Source organism: Asparagus officinalis, chromosome 9 (genome assembly GCF_001876935.1).
Source record: "Asparagus officinalis chromosome 9, Aspof.V1, whole genome shotgun sequence".
Lineage (NCBI taxonomy): Eukaryota > Viridiplantae > Streptophyta > Magnoliopsida > Asparagales > Asparagaceae > Asparagus > Asparagus officinalis.
Window position 1 is genome coordinate 5,670,929 of NC_033802.1, and position 19,462 is coordinate 5,690,390.

General features: G+C 38.6%; 1 long non-coding RNA gene across 2 annotated transcripts; it reads left to right on the forward strand.

Annotated features, from left to right (window-relative positions):
* On the forward strand, positions 10,880 to 13,722 carry LOC109824372. 2 transcript variants are annotated; one of them, XR_002242621.1, is made up of 3 exons: positions 10,880 to 10,902; positions 10,983 to 11,129; positions 11,248 to 12,884. It is a non-coding gene; the product is annotated as an uncharacterized LOC109824372 (long non-coding RNA). The 2 variants fall into 2 exon arrangements; XR_002242622.1 differs by lacking the exon at positions 10,880 to 10,902 and adding an exon at positions 12,891 to 13,722 and having other exon boundaries at positions 10,915 to 11,129; positions 11,248 to 12,616.

The following is a 19,462-nucleotide window of genomic DNA, read 5'->3' on the forward strand; positions in this document are numbered from 1 at the left end:
GGTATCTTTTTCAATCTGTGAAAGACTAAACCGGCAATGCGTGTTAAGCGCTGACTTATCCCTACTTAGGCTTCGAGATAAAATTCCCCAGACTGGAAGTCTGATATCTTTTTTAATCGGTGAAAGACTAAACCGGCAACGCGTATTAGGCGTTGACTTATCCCTGCTTAGGATTCGGGATAAAATTCCCCGTGCATATGACGCACGGATTTTGGAGTTGAAGGATGATGTCTTCTCTTGGGGTAAAGACGAACCCAAAATGGGAGAGGAAGAATTTTATATTCTATCTCTCGAAATCGAAGAGGAAGAATTTTATGTTCTATCTCCAGTACAGAGGAAACTCAAAGTGGGATCTCTACCTTGAGAATCTGAAGAGTGAAACTAAGAGTGGGATCTCCACTCTGAGAATCTAAAGATTCAGATAATCCTAACTGTCGGAAGGTTTGATTACCGAACTAAAGGTGGATTTCTCGTTTATCGAGAACGAATTGTGGTTTTGGCCCTAACTATAGGAAGGTTTGACCAAGCGAAAGTTTAAGGTGACCCTAACTATAAGAAGGTTTGATCACTCGATTTAAAAGTGGACCTCTCGTTCATTGGAAGAATCGAGAGGGGATTTTGGTTTTGGCCCTAATTGTAGGAAGGTTTGACCGAATGGGAGGTTTGAGACGATCCTAACTGTAGGAAGGTTTGATCGCTCGATTTCTAGGCCTCTCGTTCATTGGAGGAATCGAGAGGGGATTTTGGTTGTGGTCCTAACTGTAAAAAGGTTTGACCAAGCGAACAGTGGGAGTAAGAGTACAAATCATAGCGGGAGTGTTAACTTGTACAAATCACTCAGAGGGGGTTCCTGGTGTTAAGTCACAAATACTTAACACGGAGGGGTTTGACAATCTTCAATGTTAAATGCACAGATGCATCAAAAGTTTGAGTGGATTCAATCGAAAGGAATTTTGGTGGTCCCACCGTCAATTAGTCTGATCGATGGGGGATTTTGTGGTGGAAGACTGCGAGTCGTCAAACACCAATGGGAGTTTTGTGAGGGAATATTGATCCAACGAAGTGATCGAATCTCGTCTCAGCAAAAGCGTGTTCAGAAATCACGGTGGGTTTAGTGTTTATCACTTTATTTGTAATGATCGGGTTATCCCTAAGAAATTTACATGTAGCATTCTTTCGGGAACTTCCCGTTACATGAATCATCCACCCCTAGTTTCCTTTACGGAACTGGGTCTGATATTGTACTGAATTACATGACTGGGTTATCCTTAAGAATATTATATATAAAAATTCTCCAGGAACTTCTCGTCAACTGTAGGAAACAGTTTAGACTCATATACCTATTGGAGTATTGAGAAGCAGTTTATATTTGTATACTCTTCAGAATGTTGCCGTTCTCATTCGGCTTATCCCAACGTTATGACGCCGGCTTCAACCAAGGTTTGGATGCTATTCTTGAGAGCAAAACAATCCTTGGTGGGATGAAGGACCCTCCTGTGGTACTCACAGTACTTTAGATCCGTAGTGTTGTCAGCTTCCTCCTAATTTACGATAGGTGGTAGCTTGATCTTGTTGTTTTCAAGGAGGGATTCGAAGATGGCTGGAACGTCTTCGTCCTTGAAGGAGTACTCTTTTTGGAGTCTCGAACTCAAAGTCTTCTGCTGTCTTTGAGGTTGCTGTTGTGATATCTGATTAGCGTCAACAGCTGCTGCACGTGCTTTGCCTTTACCACGGGAGGTGAAATTTGATTGCGGAGGGTTAGCCGTCGGTTGGCTTCTTTCGGCTTTCTTCCTTCTGAGAAAGCGTTCGGCCTGCTCTTCGCGTACCTTCAACTCTTTCCAGTTGTTGGACAGTGCTACTCCCATAACTTCCAACACGTCCAAACAGAGGTTGTTGTGACAGGTTTGGAGGATGAAGTCCTTTGTGATCGGATCTCGGCAGTTCATCGCCTTGTTCCGGAAGCGCTTGACGAATTTGTCGACCGTCTCGTCGTCTTCTTGCTTCTCATCGAAGAGTGTCCTGATTGACACCTCGGTGTCATCATCAAAGAAATGAGCGAGGAACCGGCTCTCCAGGTCTTCCCAATTATTGATACTTTCGGACTTAAGATGATGGTACCAATCGAAGGCGGGCCCACGAAGGGTGCCAACGAATGACCGAACCATCAAGGCTTTATTACCGGAGATCATACCCAAGTGGGACTTGAAGTAGATCAGATGTTGTGTGGGAAAACCCTTCCCGTCAAACGGCGTGAAGTTAATCAGGTTGAACTTCGTCGGGTATGCTATTGAATCCCACTCTTTTGGATAGGGACATGGAATGCCGATCCTCTTCACCTCTCGAGCAGACATTAAAGCGTTGATTTTGCTTTCGAGATCTTTTATTTTTTCATCCTCGCTCGTGTCGGGCCTAGGACGACTCTTGAGAGGAACAACGTGGTCACCCCTAGTGTTATCCTTATTGGTGGGACCACCCCTGTCATTATTATCTTTTGTGGGACCATCCCCAGCATCTTGGCCAACAATGGGGTTATTATCATTGACGTATTCATCCACGTCTGAATCGCTTTCTGCTTGGTTGATATTGTTGTGACGACTGGATTCACCTATCTGATTCGACAAGGCTCGGATCTGTTGGTCGTGTTCTTCCTTCATCCACATCATGGTCATTTCCAATTCAAACTTTAAGTTCTCTTTTTGCTTAGTCAAAGCATCCTTAATGATTTTAGCTATTTGCTCTGTATTGATCATGAATGCTTCGCGGGATCAACCAGGATTGGATATCGTATTGTCAGAAGCAACTGTAGAGTTGGCATTTGACACTTCGTCATCTGAGGATAATCCTCGATTCATCCTCTGATAGTCTCTTTGTCTAATGGTCCCTGCGCGTAGCCGGGTCAGACGATGTGATATGAGGGGGTCAGAACTAGAAGGTCGAATCGACTTTCCCTTATCTGCCACGTTAATTGTGACTTCTGGAAGTTCATCACCATGAACAATCGATCGTTTCTTACGAAGACGCTTTGGTTTGGACTTAGTCATTCCGTTAGAGATCCTCTCGAATACCGAGACTCTCTGCGGAGTGATCTTGGGACAGCTACACGCTGATAATACTACCCTGAAAATCTTGGCACACGAACAGTGAAGATCCACTTCCTGGGTACTTCTCTTTCGAGATTTATTCGTACCCCCAGCCCGATAGTACAACTCATCAAAGTTGCCGTCAGAGCAACCTATCGGCTGTTTACATGAATCCTCGGGTATAACGTGTTCGTCTGTCTGACGCGTTTTCTTCTGAGTAAACAACTCCTTGTTGGCGTCTACAGGAGTCACACGTTTGGAATCACGCTTTTAGGAGCATTGGATCTTAACGGGTTCCTGGTCTTGGATACATACCCCCAAGCGGGTGGAAACCGGAGTTTTCTCTTTATGAGAAGGCTTGAAATTGTTGAGAGGGCATGTGCAACCCCCATCTCGAAAAATCGCTTGGGGTTCAGTCACCGGACCTAAGCGTTCTTTGATTAAAAATTTGCCTCGATCCTCGTGCAAAGGACCTAGGCGATCCGCCATCCTCATCTTGAATCGGGATAAGTCCACACTGTCGTGGGGCTCTACCGGAAGTGTGGAATTCATTGAGACATGAATAGGAGCTATCGGAGACTCAAAATAGGGCGCGGGAGGTGAACCAAACACAAAGCGAACCGGACTGGTTCGGTTCAGATGCAAACCCACCAATGGTGGCTCGGTTTTGGCCGAGCCAGCCAGGGATTGGTTCGCGATTTTCGGCGGTGTTCAATTTTTTGTCGACGTCGTTTCGAACTTTGGTCTCCATACTTGGTGTGGTTTTGGTGGCTTTTTGGCCACCTCTTCTTATTTTAACTTCTGTACTTCCTGCACGAGGATCCGTACGTGCGCAATCAAGGCACGACGATTCTGAATGTGCTCCTCGAGGGTTGAGCGGGTCCGTTTGACTTGGATCCATTCATTCGCTGTTGGCTTGGAGGATATGCCATTCATTTGATGCTTGGCCACTCGGTGCCTTCTGCGTTTCAGATCTGCCTTATAGCCGATCCCGTCGAACGGCTCCAAAGCCTTACAAAGTCGACGCGCAAGTCGTTGGCGCTGTCTTTGGTATGCCCTCTTTGATAGGGTTGGCACGCCTTCAGCAATTGACTCCTTGGTGGAGGAAAGGTCCAAATCTGTAGATCCGAGCTCATTGGAGGCCGGAGGGGCATTGCAAGGCGGGGTTGCAGCGGCAACGGGAGCCTTAATCTTCCTGCGCTTGTGAGGGGCGAGGGATCTAGAGGAGGAGAACGATAGATACTCCTCGAACTTCAGTTTGTCGAATTCGTACTCGACCTCTTCGTAAACCGGGATCCGGATCCGTGGTTGCGGCACGACAGCTTTGGCAGCGAAGCTGTTACCTCCCACTGTGGTCGCCAGCTTGTTTGGATCAAAAGTTGATATTTTCATTGCTTCGAATCTATTACAACTTCAGTCGTTACAATAAACTCAAATAAACGAGAAAAGATCTATCTTTTTATAAGATCTCCTTATACAATAAAAATATAAAAAATACAACTCTTGTCAAACAGCGCAACAGACATTCATCATCCGCTGCTTGCGTGGGATCTTTACCGGTGACGGGTAGGCCTGTCCATCCGGGTCGATCCGGCCCGGCCCGGCCCGGCCCGGAAATNTTATTTAAATTTTAAATTATACCAAAAAAAGACAAGAAAAATAATAAAAAACAATACTTTTATTAATCACTTAAAATAACATAAATTACAAATAAAAAATAATAAAAATAAATTCTTTATTAATAATTAATAAATCATTTACAAATTACAAGTACAAATTTATTTTGGAATTCATCGCATCACAATAGATAAGTACATCCCAACTAGGTTGGCACCTACTCACCTATATCACTATCATTTGCAACTATTTCCAAAATAATTCTTTACAAATTTTAAGCTAAGGCCTAAGATATAAAAATTACAATTTATTCTTTATATCTATCTGCTTGTCCCAATTCTTCAAATTTATCTTTAATTCCAGCCATCCGATCGATGCCTTGCGTTCGCTTCTCGTACCTCCACTAATCTTGTAAGCACATCACCGCTTGTATAGTGTACGGATCTAAGCATGTCCTATGGTCGTCGATCAAATATCTTGTTGTGCTGAAGGCGGATTCCAAAGCTACTGTCGAAACCTGCACTGTTACTAAGTCACGAATCATGGTGGAAAGTATAGAATATGAAACTGATCCATATACTTTTCACCATTGCAAAATATCTAAAACATTTTCTTGACATTTAACTAAAGAAGCAGATAAATATTCATCTATTTTAGAAATCTCCAATGATGACGATCCAAGTCCAGATCCACCAGTTAGCTCAGCTACCATTGCATACCTATCAAAACTTACACTTTTACCTCGGGATGAGCTCGAAGAAACTAAACCTGTAGACTGTTGTGTAGCTACACCATGTCTAGCTGCATACTCATCATATAAGGTTTGAAAATAATTTCTAATAGCTAAATGATGAGTAGTAGCATTAAGGGTGGTTCCATCATCTAAGTCTATAATCTGATTATCATACAAGGATTGTAACAAACTTCGAAGGCCAATATCCTTCAAGCATGGATCAATAAGAACCCCCGAACCAAAAATATGAGGAATACGCCTAAAGTACTTATTAAATTTGCTCTCCATTTGAAAAATCATAGGTCCAAAAGTATCATCCATACGATATTTTCCAAAAAAATTTTGAATATTTAAAATTTGTAAAGTAGCTAAAGTAATGGTTGGATAATAACAGTCAGATAATAACATTGTAGCATCATAAAAAACTTGTAACATTTCATTTAAATTACATATAATTGTTCATTCATCTTCAGTTATTCCATAAGTGCTACCAGAACTAGAACTAGAAGCATAATAGTTTATAAAATCAGTTATAATGTCTTTATATTCTATTGCTACACTTAACATTGCATATGTGGAATTCCACCTATGGTCAACATCTTTTGGAATTAGTCTAGGCTTTACATTTTTTTTCTTTTACAAAATTGTTTCCATCTTTTAAGTCTTTGTTCAGAAGCATTATGCATGTAAGCAACTGTTCTAACCTTTTCTATCATGGGTTTAATTTCAGTAAATGCACTTTGAATAATTAAATTTAAAATATGACAGATACACCTAATATGAAAAAGATCACCATGACATGGTAATGATAAAGTTGATCTGATAAAATCAACATGTACATTGTTATTACTTGCATTATCTAGTGAAAGAGAAAATATTCTTTCTAAATTTTCTAATTTCATAAGTTCTTCAATTATTACATTTGCAACATTAATACCAGTATGTGACTCTTCTATTGCAATAAAAGAAACAACTCTTTTAAACATTTGCCAATTTTCATTAATCCAGTGTGCTGTGATACATAAATATCCAGTTTGTGCTCTAGATGTCCAAATATCAGAAGTTAAAGAAAATTTACAGTTTAAATTTTTAAAATAAGAAATTATTTTTCCTTGTTCCTCCTGATAATATTTTAAAATATCACATTGACAGGTTTGACGAGAATTTTTTTTAAATGCAGGATAAAAACCATCCCTAAACATATCTTCAAATTCATCATCTTCTACTAATTTAAAAGGAAGGTTTTTAAGAATGATAAACCTGATTACGTATTTCTTGGCTCTGGCAGCGTCATAGTTCCAACTACCGAGACTATCATAAGAGGATGATTGAGAAATCATAGATTGTCAGATATCACATTGAGGAGTCTGGCCTTTGTTTTGTTTATCTAAATGGCGTTTGAGGTGGTTGGTGCCGCTCTTATGATGAGCTTGAAAAATCTTGCCGCACAACGAACACATAGCCTTCTGAGTGAGGATCCTACCGTGTTCATCCTTGGTGACGTCGATCTTCTCGTAAAAATTCCACACATCGGATCTTGGCCTTTTAGGAGCTCTTGGTACAGATTCGTCGCCACCGGATTCAGGATTAACTTCGGTTGGAGTAGACCCAGTAGGAGGACTCATTTCAGGATCGAGAGATAGGTTTTGCTCTTCATAATCAGATCTGGAAGCCATTTGATGAAAGGATTAGAAAATATAAATAAGAGAGTATAAGAGTATAAGAGTATAAGAGAGAAGTAGATGAGTTTTGGTGTGAAAAAACAAATAAAAACCCCTCTCTATTTATAGAACCAGCCCCATAAGCAAATGACTAAAATAACCTCACAAAATAGCCGTTTTTGACCGTTTTTGGGGACAAAACGGTCAAATGACCTTTTATGACCGTTGTGGCCGGGCCGATCGTTTTGGGCATAACGGTCACTCTGGTGACGCGTTGTTGGCCCAGGGCCGCCCGCTACGCCTGGTCCGACCCGGTTTTTTTCGGAACAACGGAACGCACCTAGTGACGCGTTGCACCCCCGGGCCCGGAACCCGGCCTGGCCTGGATTTCCGGGTCGAGGCCGGGCCGGGCCGAACCGGGCGACGGGCTTTTTGGACAGGCCTAGTGACGGGGACGTTAATATCCGTGGACTGTCGCGGATCAGATCCGGTGAGAAGAAGATGGATAATCAATGCTTTTACTTCACGAAGGAAGTAATCGTAGTAGCAGTGATCTTGACCAAGCAAGATCATGGCTCTTCTCGAGATTTAAGACCAAGCTTAAATCCGGAGGAATAGGGGACGGGTCTCAGATCTCTCGAACTCCACTCTTTATGCACAGGAGATAGCCAAGATCTAGCTAACCCTCTCTGAAATTCGTGGCTATGCACTCAAGAAACCGGCAGCACCTCCCCCTCTTGATTTTCAGCCTTGAGAAATGAGCACCCGAGCTCGTATTTATAGGGCTTCAGATGCGGGTCTTTGGATAAGAACAAGGGATTCCTCCTTATCTTCGGTTAGGAACTGATTAACCATAGTATCAGAGCAGTTGGGAAGCTCAGGAACCAACAAATCCCGAGAGAATCCGTAAAAACCGAAAAATCACACTTTTGGATCGAAACTGGCCGAGACGTCACCCGTGGCTCGGCCTTGGCCGGGCCACTGGTCTGGCCGGGTCGTTTTGACGTGACCCGACCTCTAGGGACTTTCTTGGTTTTCCAAGGTTTGACTTGTTCCGTCGTTTATGTGTATTTCATCGTTTCATTGACTAGTACGCCGATTTGGTGGGCGATGAGCGTACGGGCCACTTGGTGGTGGCATGTGAGCACGCGGGCCACTTGGTTCACCGATTTGGTGGCCGATGAGCGTACGGACCACTTGGTGGTGGCCGGTGAGCACGCGGGCCACTTGGTTCGCTGACTTGGTGGCTGATGAGGTGGCCGGTGAGCACGCGGGCCACTTGGTTCGCTGATTTGGTGGCTGATGAGCATGCGGGCCACTTGGTGGTGGCTGGTGAGCACGCGGGCCACTTGGAGTTGGCTGACGAGTGCGCGAGCCACTTGGAGGTAATCGGTGAGCGCACGGGCCAGTTGATTTGCCAATTTGCTTCATGTGTTGGTCGGCGTCAGATAATTCGGATAACGGCGTTCGTCATCTTCTCTCCATCTCGGGCTGTGCGTTTATACATATATGCATTTTTAGACGCCTACACCAATAAGCTACAGTGAATCACAAATAACCTAGGCTCACACAAATTAGCTGCATCAGACATAGAAAAATTATAATATAAATAATTATTAGCAGATGGAAAACTCATCCAGTGTCTAATATGCTAAAAGACTAAAATATATGTTTATCTTTGAAGAACCAAGATTGGTAGATAATCTTCTAGTTATTTTTGGTGATTTAAATGTATATCACTATTCATCAAAGATCTGATTTTCCACATTGCTATTGAGTAAAATAGTCCCCCTTATTATGTAGTTTAGATAATCGTGTAATTGCATCCTAAAAATTAAGTAGTATTTGAAAGAAGTAATTTATGAATGTATTTAAATTGTTACCTGAGAATCTACAAAGAAATGCAATGTACCAATTTTAAAGGCATACACTTGGATAATAAATCAATGGGTCTTGTGACACATGCACATTTTTTTTATTGCCATAGAAAAATGGAAGAGAGAGAGGAAGCGAGAGAGATCAGAGGGGATAGGACAAATGTTCTTTCCTTAAATATCCAGAGGGTGGGGGGAGGAAAAGACAAACATCCTTTCCGTAAATCAACATTGCAGGTGTAGCCCAACTTGTAGCTGTAGAGAGAGAGAGAGAGAGAGAGAGAGAGAGAGAGTAGAGCGCAGGAGAGGAAGCATAGAAATGACAGGGTTTTTTTCTTTCTTTTCTTGAATATATCACTATTGTGGTAATCTAAGATCATACATAATAACACGGCAGTCTGCTTTACGGTTTTTTTAACCGAGGGATTTATACTCATGCCTTTAGACAAGTAATTAGTTTTAATATAAAATTTATAGGTTATAATACATAAGTTGTTAATTTAGAGGGTTATTTCCCCTCCCCATCTCTCTTCCCAATCTCATTCCACTTAGCAAAGTTAGAATCAAAATTGTTCTCTTTATTTATGATTATTTACATTATAGGCATTTAAATACCTCATTTTGAAACAGTAGTAGACATCTAACATGATCGGTACAATTGGAGATGATACAACAGAGAAAAATAACCAATTGTCACATCCTTATTTTAGATTTAAACAAGCAATTTAAATTAATACACTACCACAAAATAGATATATGGGGACGGTTATTTGGGGACGGTTCAAAACCGTCCCCTTTGCCTCCTAAGGGAACGGTTGTGTGACGGTTACAATCGTCACGAAAAAGTCTAAGGCAACAGTCCAAAATAAAGTGTTGGCCTTGAATTAGACTTAAAAAAAAATTAGTAGGCTAAAGGGACGGTTTTGTAAAGGACTCGCGCCCAAACTTTTTTAACAAAATTTATTTTCTCTCAGAACCGCCTGACCCGATAACTAAAAATTTTCTTCACCCGATAGTTAGGGTTTCTCATCTTCCTCTCCTCTCGTCAAATCCTCTCCTCGCGTCGACTACCCCGTGCGCCGTCCGCCACTCATCTCCTCTCGACGACTCCCCCGTTCGCCGCTCTCTTTTTTCTCTCGTCGACGCCTCCGTTCGCCGCCGGCCACCTTCACTTCGTCAGTTCGCCGCGCCTCCGCCGTTAGCTGCGCCTCTCGTCGCTATCCCCTCTCTATCATCTTGTGATTTGGGGTATATCTCTCTCCTTTTCAGTCATGGGTTTCAATTTTTTTTCCTTTTTCTCTATTTAATGAAAATTTTATTTGATTTTACAAATTAGGGCTTTGTTGTTTTGGTTGATCATTGAAGGTGGTTAAAAATTCTACAGCCTTACTGGACAAGGTTATTCCGCAAAATTGAATTGGTATATGTTTTTAATTTTTGTTTAAGATAATTTATTTTTTCTATTTTTTCTGTTTATGCTCTTCACTGTAGCCTTCGGTTGATTTACATACTAGAGTTTATCACTAACAGAACAAACATATGGTGACATACTGCATGGTAGCAATAAAAATTTGTCACGGGGTTGTTCAAGAGTGTTTCTGTAATTCAGTAAGTGATTTAAGACTCTTCCGAAGACAAACTAAGATTAATCTGAACCTCTGAGACATTGTAAGGTAATGGGGGAAAAATTATAATACAATAAAAGAAAGTAAGGAATGGAGATGAGTACCGTATCTTTTCCTCCACTTCTCAAAGTATGCGAACACTGTCGGACCTCTGAGACATTATAATTTTCCCCCCATTACCTTACAATGTCTCAGAGGTTCAGATTAATCTTAGTTTGTCTTCGGAAGAGTCTTAAATCACTTACTGAATTACAGAAACACTCTTGAACAACCCCGTGACAAATTTCTGCGAACAGCAGCTGAACTTTTTATGTGACTACTTTTTCTTCAAAAGACCGTATTTTTGTGATGTCACTGTGGATTTGATGGTATCTTAAACATGCTCTCTGCAGGTGTGATGAAAAGGCCCTCGAAGATTCTTTATGTAAGCGTATAATTGTCACTCGCTATGAGAACATAACAAAATGTCTTGATCCAGAGACTACATCTCTCAGTAGAGATGCCTTGGCAAAAATTGTTTACTCACAGTTATTTGATTGGTAAGGCACAATAAAGTTGTTGGTTTAGCTTCTTGAAGAATTTTGTGCATTATGCATCTTGTATTGACATAATCGCTATGTATTGTTCTGTTGTCTGACTATTTTTTTCTGGTTGCAGACTTGCAGGCTCATGAACAAGATAAATAATTCAATAGGGCAAGATCCTAATTCGAAGGTTTTGATCGGGGTGTTGGATATTTATGGTTTTGAACTTTCACTTGCAATTTATATATATGCTCTCTGCAGCTTCCTTAAAGAAAAACCAGTGGCTGCTCCTACTGCTTCTGTTGAACTCTTTTTCTGTTTCTAACTTGTGTTCTTTCCTGCTCTGAGTAGATAGTAAATGGGTTGCTGCAAAGATAAGACTGGGATACTGCAATCAAGGTGCCCCTTGGAATAATTCCAGCACATACATTGCCATATTTCCCAACATGTAATCTTCAACCATATTATACACTATTAGATGCAGTAAGGTGTTGCAGAAAGTTATGCCAACATAGCATAATAGTTCGGTCTTCTAAATAATGACAATGTTTCGAATTTGAAAATGGGCTGAAATTGGGAGAAAACCAGTGAATACTCAACTTCTGCAAAATTCCATTAATCATGACATCACCACCCCTAACTTGCACCATGTTTACACTTTACATTCCACATGCACTAAGGTTCTCCCTTGATTCATTCTTAGTTAAAGCTATCTTAGCTTCTTGCATACGCACTAAACTTTTACCTCCTAGTTAACAAATTTCCTCTTACCCATTTCAAGTGTTCTTTTTAGCTACAATTATTTGCTGATAGTGTCATGCCTCTTTTTCTCTTCCTTTTCAGGCTTCTATCATATTACCCAATTGTTTGACTAAACTGTGATACCTTACACATTGTGGTTTCGTTTTTTTCTCCAATTAATCTTCCTATATTTAGAAAGTGAAGAAAAAAGATATTGGTAAAGGAATTCTCAATAATCCTTCTTACTCAAAGATTATTTTTCTATTACTCTTCATTTTGAGTTTCCACTTCTACAAGAAAATAACTTGATAGAAAAAAAGTAATTTTTCATATTTTAACAAAGGATAAATATCTATATGTGAAAAGAAACTCTTGTATGAATTCTTCTTTCTGACAGCGAAACTCTTAGATGGACTTTTTTCCCCTCTTTTCTTTTCTGTGATCGCTATTATATTTTATTTTTAATTGATTTATAACAGAAACTATTCCTTGCATTGTACCTTTTCAAACCCTCATTCTTTCATCCATCAAGATGTTCCCCCAGCTCAATAGATACTGCTTTGCCTGCTTTTACTAGATAGAGTGAGTGACATCCAGGATAAGAAAAGGGGTCCTCTGCTCCCTTCTGGAAAGGCGGGAAACTACTTGAATTCTTGCAGGAACCCAATGTCAGTGGAGATGCAAAGGATGCGGCAACAACTTGAATTCTTGCAGGCAGAGCTGCTTGCTCGCAGTGGAGGGGCTCCAACCAATGAGTTCAGGTTTTGTATCAAAATTTTGCTACATGTCTCTGTTATTAGCTGTCTAGCCGCAGATTCTCCTTGTATCTAGACCTCCTATATTGCTATGATCAACACTTCAACCCTTGTATTTATCTGCTTTTGCACAAGCAGATAGCCTACCTAGATCAATTTATCGAATATAGTACATACCATATGATATTTCATCTTTTGAAATGACTGCATGGGAAGTAAGAAGGATTACTTATGATTCCTTAATAACCCATAGACATGTCTGCTGGCCTGCAAATCACAGGATGGTCAGCTCATGATTGTAAGCTCTGTACTATTTGGACTGGATGAGACTAGTATCTTCAGTTTGGGCTCTGATGGGAAGGTATGCTAGTGGCTTCATGAATTGCAAAACACCCTTTGTTTGAAGCGGATCAAATTAACATCTCTGCCTAGCCTATTCTCTCTGAAAGTGTGAATATTCATTTTTGCCAATTTTCACTTCTGAAACATATATGCAGCTATTGCGAGTAGGATAAAGTTTATTCCTTGACTTGATACGCCCATAACATCTCTGCCTGTTTCCTCTGAAATTCTGATCTTTCATTTATGCCAATTATCACTTCTCAAAGCTTAAGTTTGTGCCAACTAAAGCCTTGCTCCATGGTAAAGGTAAGGTGTGAGATTAGATAATGGGAGCAACCTTTGTTCAATAGAAAGAGGAAAAAAGAAGGCTTGTCATTATCTGCACAAAGAGTATTTTCTGTAAATGACTTGATAATTTCTATGTTGTAAATAACTTGATAACTTTATACATTTACTTTGAAGGGTTTAATACTTGTGCTTACTCATCTTTTTATCTTGATGTACGCAGGAAAACATCTGAAGATCCATGTTTGTCGCTCTTTAGGGGATTTATCTGTTGTGAAGATTTAGAACTTAATCGTCCCAATAGAGACATTTTGACCTTTTGATTAAGTAGAAGCTCTTTGTTTTAATCATGGAGGATTTGTGATATGTGCTTAATTTGGTAAGTTTGTGTGTAAAACTTGTGAAGAATTATCTCAATCCTATTGCTATAATATTGTTCTTCGTTGTAATGAATTGTTCATTATATTAAGGCTAAAGTTTGGTTAGTTTGAGTGTAAAACTTGGACTATTGTTTCTTTGTATGTGATGGACTGATGTGTGATATCTGGGTGATTTGTTTTGATCAGTATAAAATGAAAACCATCCCATTTGGTATAAAAATCATCCTCATAGATCACAAACAAAACCGTTCCCATAGACAATATAACTGTCCTCTTAGGTCAAGCTCGAAACCGTCCCCCTTGGTATAAAAACTGTCCCCATGGAAACCGTTCCTCTTGCTATCAAATTGTTCCCATTGCTTAGAACCTAAAAACCGTTCCCCTTGCTATCAAACCGTTCCCGTTGCTTAGAACCTAAAAATCGTTCCCCTTGATATACAACCGTTCCACTTGCTCTAAACCAAGAACCGACCCCTTAGCACAACCGTTCCCTTATGGTACTATTGGAGACGGTTTACAAATCGTTGCACTAGGAGCATAAACCGTCCCATTAGACCTACGGGCACGGCTGCAAATGAGACGGATGTAGAACCGTCCCCATAGGCTTAGTGTGACGGTTTCCATGCCTAGGGTGACGGTTCACAACCGTCCCTATAGGCCTCAAATGTGGTAGTGATATAAGAAAATTGAAAATCACAAAAAAAAATTAGAACTTTTTTGAAACTAAGAATAGAAGAAAAATTACAACTTTTTGAAACTAAGAAAAATAAGAAATTAAATATTCAGTAAGAGGCGCAACGAGGGCTATGCTTAGAAACTAGAAGTAAAATGGAAATTACAAAAAAGTATCATTTAATCACAAGTTTTTATTTTTGAGTTTGAACCATATGGTGAATAATTGAATTAATAATACAGTAAGTGAAATTGGTCCACTAATATTTAGAATAAAATTGTGTTTTTACTTGCATAGTAAAGAAGAGTTGTTTCCCCTATTTCATTCAAATTTACTTGTTTAATCTTCACAGTTTTGACTAGAAATAGACAAAAACTAAATTTCACTATCTTTTAATTGTTAACTAAGAACAAACATGTTTAGATAATGATAAAATAAGAACAACAATTTCATCATAATGGAAACGCAATATCAAACAATTTTAAATAAATTAACAAATATAGTTAGCGGATCAGTAGACATTAATGTTGCAGTTTTCTAAGTACACGACAACATTTTCCATGTACGGCCCACTGTATTAGTAAAAAGCTTAATCAACTTTTCTTAATAAAATAAACAAAATAATAGGAGAGGGAGAGAGAGAGACAGGGGAGAGAGAGCGTGACGCAGACAAAGAGGGATAGAAGCGCGCCTGGGCAGTTAGCTGGAGACGTGCGTACAACAACTTTAGCTTTTGAGACCCCAAGGACGGACCATAAACTAGGACCGATGTGTCACGTTACTATCACTCCACATGTTTGAATTCTACGGTTCACAAGCAGTGTTTTTTTTCCCTATGTCCTATTTGGCACCATATTTTTTTTAGCCAACGGATTGTTTTTATTGGGTTTTTTTTACACTAACAACTAAAATATTAAGCAGACTAAAATATTTTTTATATTAAACTGATTAGTTTTTAGGGAAAAAAAAATTAAACTACTCTTTATTTATGATAAGCAGACTGTGATAAGCACAATTGAGTTGCAATTTCAATAATAATAATTAAGAAAAACAATTGAGCGGATTATAGATTCTCATGGATATTAAGAATACTAAATTACCTCTTCCAAATGTAAAAATTTATTGTTTTTCCCTTTAATGCGCTCTATTTTTAAAAATAATTTAAAAAAAGATAAATAAATAAACATGGTGTGTGAAGAGGTTGTCAAGTTATTACTTTAGCATTAATCACCATTATAAACAGATCAGAGATTAATTATAGATATATTACGGATTTTTGGTTTGTTTAATGACATTAATTATAATTATATGCCTAGAAATAAATAAAAAAAATCTTAGTGTCTTCTTAAAATGTGGCTAGGTGAGTTTCATAACTATCATGTTCTTGAACTTAAACTGTCAAATTTGATTAAAGCAATTGGGTGCCAATAAGCTACACTGAATCACAAACAACCTAGGCTCACAATTTAGTGCAAATGAGCTGCGTCAGACATAGAAAAATTATAATATAAATAATTAGCAGATGGAAAACTCATCATGTGGCTATAATGTGCTAAAAGACTAAAAGATATTTTTTATCTTTGAAGTACCAATGTTGGTAGATAATCTTCTACTTATTTTTGTGATTTAAATGTTATATCATTATTCATCAAAGATCTGATTTTCCACATTGCTATTGAGTAAAATAGTATCCCTTTATGTAGTTTAGATAATATTTGTAATTGCATCTTAATTAAAATTTAAGTAGTATTTGAAAGATATAATATATGAATGAATTTAATTGTTACCCGAGAATCTACATGGAAATTCAAGGTACCTAATTTAAATACTTGTAACTGCACATGGATAATAAATCAACGAGTCTTGTCATGCATGCACTTTTTTTTGATTGCGAGAGAAAAATGGAAGAGAGAGGGAGGGAGAGAGAGGAGATAGGACAAATGTCGTTTCCTTAAATATCCAGGGGGGGGGGAGGAAAAGACAAACGTCCTTTCCATACATCAGCATTGCAGCCTTGCAGGTGTAGCCCAACTTGGAGAGAGACAGAGAAGAGCGCAGGACTGGAGAGGAGGCATAGAAATGACAGGGTTTTTTTCTTGAATATATCACTATTGTAGTAATCTAAGATCATACATATATAATAACAAGGTAATTTGCTTTACAGTTTTTTAATCCGAGGGATTTATATTCACGTCTTTATGCAAGTAATTAGTATTAATATAAAATTTATAGGTTATAATACATAGGTTGTTAATTTAGAGGGCTATTTACCCTCCCCATATCTCTTCCAATCTCATTCCACTTAGAATCAAAATTGTTCTCTTTATTTATGATTATTTGCATTATAGACATTTAAATACTTCATTTTGAAACAATACTAGACATCTAACATGATCGGTATAATTAGAGATGATATAGCAGGGAAAAAATAACCAATTGTCACAGCTTTATTTTAGATTTAAACAAGCAATTTAAATTAATATAAGAAAATTGAAAATCACAAAAAAAAGAACTTTTTCGAAACTAAGAATAGAAGAAAAATTAGAAATTTTTTGAAACTAAGAAAAATTAGAAATTAAATATGCAGTAAGAGGCGTAGTAGGGGCTACGCTTAGAAATTAGAAGAAAAATGGAAATTACAAAAAAGTATCTTTTAATAACAAGTTCTCATTTTTGAGTTTGAACCATACCGTGAATAATTGAATTATTAATACAGTAAGTGAAATTGGCCCACTAATATTTAGCATAAAAATGTGTTTTTACTTACATAGTAAAGAAAAGCCGTTTCCCCTATTTCATTCAAATTCACCTATATTTTAATCTTCACAGTTTTGACTATAAATGGACAAATATTAAATTTTACTATTTTTAAATTGGTAACAAAGAACAAACGTGTTTAAATAATGATAAAATAAGAACAACATACTCTTCATAATGGAAAAGCAAGATCAAACAAGTTTAAATACATTAACAAATATAGTTACCGGGTAGTACACATTAATGTTGTAGCTTTCTAAGTACTTAACAATATTTTCCCATGTACAGCTCACCCTCCCTGATGTAGCAAAAAGCTTAATCAACTTTTCTTAATAAAATAAAGCATTAGTCTATTTCAAGGAGTCCCTTGGACCTTGTGAAGAGGGAAAAAGATCTCGTCCTTTCTGCTGCCCATTGATGCCGGGTTTAAGGAATGAGCAGTCTAACATTTATTTAGGAATTGATGTAGTATTATAGTGATGGGAAGGAGGGGACAAGAGACGAGATTGTCAGCTAGGATTTATTTTTGTCGCATCCCACAATAGACGACATTAAACATCAGATGAATTTCACAATAACCCTTTATGTTTGGATGTTTTCCAAATAACCTCCTCACTCTTCAAATATCATAAAATCCCCCTTTCCTCCTTATACTATTGGAGTTCTTGGTAAACCCTCTTTAACTTTCAACATTTTTTTGAAACCTCTCTAAAATCATGAATTACAGATCTTACTGGAAAGAATATTTTACAGCATAACTATCATCACTCGTGAGGAAAACGCGCTTAACGCTGTTAACTAAAGAGTTTTCTAAGAACCGAAAAACTAATTACGAGAGGTTTTATAGCACTTTTTAAAGTTTAAGGGGCTTATTTGAGAAACATCAGAGCTTAACGTGAGGTCTCTGAAATTTACCCTTAAAGATATGTACCTATGTAATGCTAATTTTAAGATTATTACACTTTAATTATGACACGGACATTAATCTAAAAGTTGACATACATGCATTTGATGCACATGTTTGAAGAAACAGATCATCTTCACAGATTTTTGTCTCTTAACTTTCCTAACAAGTTTCCGGCTCTAATACTGTAAACCAGTGAGAGTAGTTCCAACTCAAGGACGAGTAGTGGATACTGTTGAAATTATTTCTTCTCCCATATTTCTTCCCCCTTTATTATGAACAAAACAGCACAAATGAAGAAGGGTTTTCTTTATATATATACACCCTAAATCATGGGTAGTTGTAGTTCTATGTATGGGCAAAAACTTCCTCTAATAGTTAAACTCTATCTAGAATTCGTTTGCTCAATATATATTTACAAGATTACCATATTGTATATTAAGTTATTCATGAGCCTTCACATATTGATGTAGGAATTTACCATTTTCCATATACAAATATCGAGTAACTCTAACGAGTGTGAACAGAACAAACACGGTTATTGAAATCCATTTAAAGCTTTACAACTTGGAGCCCAAGACATGGCCAGATAAACCTCTGTGATTAGATATTGAAACGTGGATACATCGTTCATTAAGCCTTCTTCAGATATATATAAGAGAGCCTGTGTGGTAACTATTGACATATTACTAGTGTAAGGACTGTAGGCGTCAAAAATTGCCTATAGGTTTCCGTACACAGCTCAAGACGAAGAGTAGACGAAGAACATCGATATCTAAGTAAAAGGAGATCATCTGAGGCAAAAAAAGAAGCAAAGTAACGCGTACGAATCAACGAAACGGCGAGACGACGACATAGCCGGAAACATGTTTCGCACCATGTGTGCGAAACACACATTGGTGTTTTTCGCACACATGCGAAACACCAAGGGGGGTGTTTCGCCCAGTCAGCCTCCCGCAATGTGTATTTCGATAAGATCTCGGGATTGGTTCATTCTGGTGACTCCCTAACTGCCTTGGGGCTATCCTTAAACGTGGGAGAGCTGTTATTAATTGAATATACACTCAAATCACGGATTTTTATCCGCAAACATAGCGTCTGAAGCCCTATAAATACCCCCCCCCCCTCCACATCATTTGTGAAGGGGACTGGCGATTAACTGATGTGAGCTGACGAACTTGTGAGAGAGCCCACATTTTCCAGGAGCTATAGCCACGATTTTAATTCAGATCCAAAGGCGAGGTCTTGGCGAATTCTTGAGTATAAAGAGAAGAGTTCGAGAGATCTGCAGTCCTTTAGCATCCTTTCACTTGTTTCCTTAAGATCATACTATTGATTTGATCTTGAGAATATTACTTATCTCACATCGTTGAGATATTTACTTCAGTTCTTATTTTCTCTACGAAACGAGATCAACCAGATCTGATACTCGACGGTCCACGGATCAAAGAGTCCCCGACACATGCAAAGATCTCACACAAGCAGCGAGCGATAAAACGTTATATGCGTGT